We start from the raw sequence: 3,878 nt of genomic DNA, 5'->3' as shown, positions 1-3,878 counted from the left end.
CTTAGACGAAATGGGAGGTTGACTAGTACACAACGAGCCACAGGTACTAATAGTTTCTGACGCTGCACGAGAAATTTTGGTAAGAGCAGGATGGATTGCCTATTTTACATGACTACAACAGCCCCATGAAAATGTGGCTATCGAATTTTTGTGGAATTTGCAGGATGATCACTCCATAGTAAGAGCAAGGTGAATAACAGTGACAAATACAGTAATTGCAGAGGTATCTGGACTACAAGCAGTTGGACATATGGACACATAAGAAATTGAGACTTCAAGATGCCATGGCCACCTTTCGGTACGAGGGACATAACCTGATCGTTAAAGGAAAAGGAGTTTAGCCTTCATCTCTGGGAGAACCATGGACGAAACTAGCTAGAGTAGTGCAGAGCTACATTACATGCGACGGGAGAAAGGATGTGGTAAGACCACGCCACCTCAAATTATTATCAGTACTAAAACAGAAATGTGCCGTAAATTTTCCTGCATATTTAAATTTTTTGCTGCATGATGTTGCTCAGAGCATAAAGAAATCCCATCATATAGGTACTGTAGTGAGCCACCATTGTTTAATTCGATTGATTGTAAGTTATAGCCTTGCTCAGCAACAGACCAGTTGGGAAGAATTGGTGTTTTCTATAGATGGGGGACTAGCTTTACCTACCCCAAAATGAAAAAGAACCACCAGCACAGCAAACAGACCTCAAAAACGCAGACACTCCAGATTAAGAATAGGCAGGGGAATGTTTGAGAACCTCTAGGGTAGCAGCAGCCAACCCTTAGAATTACATAGTTTTGAAAATGAGCAACCCTCACAACCCGAAGGAGGAGATAACCAAGAATCAGAATTGGAGGAAGAAACTGAGCACACTAGTGAAGAAGAGAGGGAGGAAGTGGAACTTCCCTTAACCCCCAGCGCAAGTCCACCAAAAATCCCATTGCAGGAGGACGAATTGACCTAGATTTTGGTCAATATGAGTGAGTATATTTAGCCCCAAAGTCTGCTCAACCTCAATACTGAGGCAGAGCAATCACTGGAACACTCTGCCCACGGCAAGAATACATCAGAGGAAAATGATGAGGAAGAAGCAGGAGCAAAATCCACTCAGGAAGTGGCAGACCAAACTAGGGTTACCTCTCTAGAGGAAGCTAGTCAAGATAATGCAAATATTGAAGAGATGCTCCAAACGGAGGATATGGAAACTAGCCAGGGCAAAGGCACAACCCTTGAAGAACAAAATCCAGCTGAGCAACCAAGCCCAGAAAGAATAGAAATGGTTAAGGAAACAGCTGTTCCTCCTAAGAAAAAGAAGAGCGAAATTAAGAGGCTGCGAAAGGAATAGCAAAAGCTGCAAAATTTAGTGAAACAACTCAGACGAAAGATAAGGACACTGAAAAGGGGGGAAGTCTCAAGAAGAACCCCGAAAATAGTGGATGCAGCTATCCAAACAGAACTCCATGATACAAGGGCCACGGAGACTCAAACCGATCCCATATTCATTCAAAACGATAAGGAACAACAAGCAGTACAGACCTCACGCATTCCATTCCAAGATAAAGAGACACAGACTATAGGCACTCAGTATTGTAATAAGAGTACCCAGATAGATCTTCAACCCAAAGAGGTTTCGATTGACAACAACCCTGGTGTAGCAAAACTCCAAGAGGAGCTGGGACAGGCTCAGTGGACTATAGAGAAGCTTGAGGAGGAGACTGTTCCTCAAAAGAAATACCAGGAATTACAGTAGCAATTACAGAACATCAATGCATCAGAGAACGAAGCCTTCGATAAATATCGGAGGGCAGAAGAAAAAGTTGAAGAGGTAAAGAACAGACTGAAAATAGTCATGAGTCAAAGGGATACTCTCTGTTATTTATATACAGATGTTCTAGCATGTAGGTCCCCTGCCAAAAACTATGCTTTATTTTTGTTAGAAAGGTATTCACTGTTGAAAATTAAGGCTATTAAGGCAGGGAAATCTATAGAATTAAAAATTGTGGATGATTTTATAAACTGCTGTAAACACCATGGAGTAAAAGTCCAGCGATTACTCTGTGAGTTTTTTTTACATAATTTTATATTGGAGGAGGAAATGGAGAGGAATCCCAGTCCTTTTGTGGGTGATGTACAGTTTCAAGCATTTATTTCATTTTTTGTTAACCAGTTAAAGTGGCTCAAGGCCCATAACACTTTTCAGAGACAAGAAAATGGGTTAGATCTTTGGGTCAGGGGTGAACTAAAAAACCCATTACAACTGCTGGCTAAACATAAAAGCCTAATGAAAAAGGAGGGAGTGATCTAGACCTTGGGACCCATCCACAAAGAAATTGTCCAGCAAGGGGTAGAATATTTCCTCTCTATCAAAGACAATTCCTTGGCAACAACTAAATTCAAATGGAAGACTTCCAATCGGAATATACAGGACAGAGAGCCATTCAACTACAAAAACTTTAAGTTAGCTGCAAATTGCCTGGTTACCTATAGTAACCTCATCTTGAGGGAAGGCCTGTATTGACTTGGTTGTAGGTTTCGAAGCCCTATTATTTGGTATCCTGCAGAAGGGTATAAGGCCATATATGAATTGCTTGAAGGGCAGATAGGGCCCATGTTTGAATTGTTAGTTACAAATCATGGTTTTATACCACTTCATGAAAATCCCTCTCTAGCCTATTCTTTGACTGCTTTGCATGAAATTACATGGTTTTCATGAGGGCATGAAAAAGGGTAAGCAAGGGGGTGTGTTGAGCTATGGAAAATGTATGAATTTGACATTTATTTCCTTATCTTTTTCTTCAATCATAACTCCTTTGTATTCTAAGATGGTAATATATCGAAGAATTATAGCGAAAATTAGAGAGTTATTGATCATGGCAAATTAGTTAATTATTGTCTTTTTCTATGCAGGAAATAGAAGAAATGGAAAACTACCATTTTGGAGGAAAAGACAAAATAGAGTAACTGTTGTTCCTTCACCAGGAAGTTGTATCCAGACAAGCAGATCAAGATCGGAGCGCAGAGTTAAAGATAAGAATGGAAAATCACAGCATCAACGCAAGAAGATAAAGAGTTGATTGGAGTTAGAAGATTGAGTTGATCCCTCAATTTCTCTTGATCCTGAGGGATCGCTATTTCAAAGTCTATCTGATATTTCTTGTTTTGTACGCCTGGCCTATAAAAGGGACAGCGCTTGTAAAGAAAAAAAGAGAGGAGGCATTATCATTATTCAGAACTTACTGTTGTATTTTCACTTTGATCATCGACTCTCGTTGATTAAAACAGAGTACGATTGCCTGTAACATTTTCGCATATGATTAATACATAAGTCGGTTGCTGTTCCATTCTTTTATACTGAAGCAGTTCGGCGCTGCTTCACTAGCAACTAAGGGCCCGACCTTGGTGGATCCACTTACTATTCTGTACCATTACTTTACAATCGCAGTCGTGTGATGGTTTGGTTTGATTTCCGTTTATTTGAATTGCATTGCTTTATTGTTCCTTGTTTCAAGAGTTTATGAATTGTTTTATTGTATATGTTGTAACTGAATCGCGTTACCGTTCCTTTTCATCATAATAAGATTACTGCTCTCTGCAAACTATATTGTTATGCTGTTCATTTCCATTATAAAGCTTCACTGTTCATTCCAATAAACTGACTTTGAGCCGTTCCTTTTCATCATAATAAGATTACTACTCTCTGCAAACTATATTGTTATGCTGTTCATTTCCATTATAAAGCTTCACTGTTCATTCCAATAAACTGACTTTGCTGTTCATTACAGATTGCTGTTCATTTCTACTAAATAGCATTGTTGTTCATTTCTTTCCTGCAAGTATTTGGTTTTGCTTTTAGCATTGTTACAGTAGCATATATATTCCA

The sequence above is a fragment of the Pinus tabuliformis genome, chromosome 7 (assembly GCF_031772625.1).
Source record: "Pinus tabuliformis cultivar Carrire ecotype Pingquan chromosome 7, CPIR1, whole genome shotgun sequence".
Classification (NCBI taxonomy): Eukaryota; Viridiplantae; Streptophyta; class Pinopsida; order Pinales; family Pinaceae; genus Pinus; species Pinus tabuliformis.
This window is presented reverse-complemented; position numbering follows the sequence as displayed.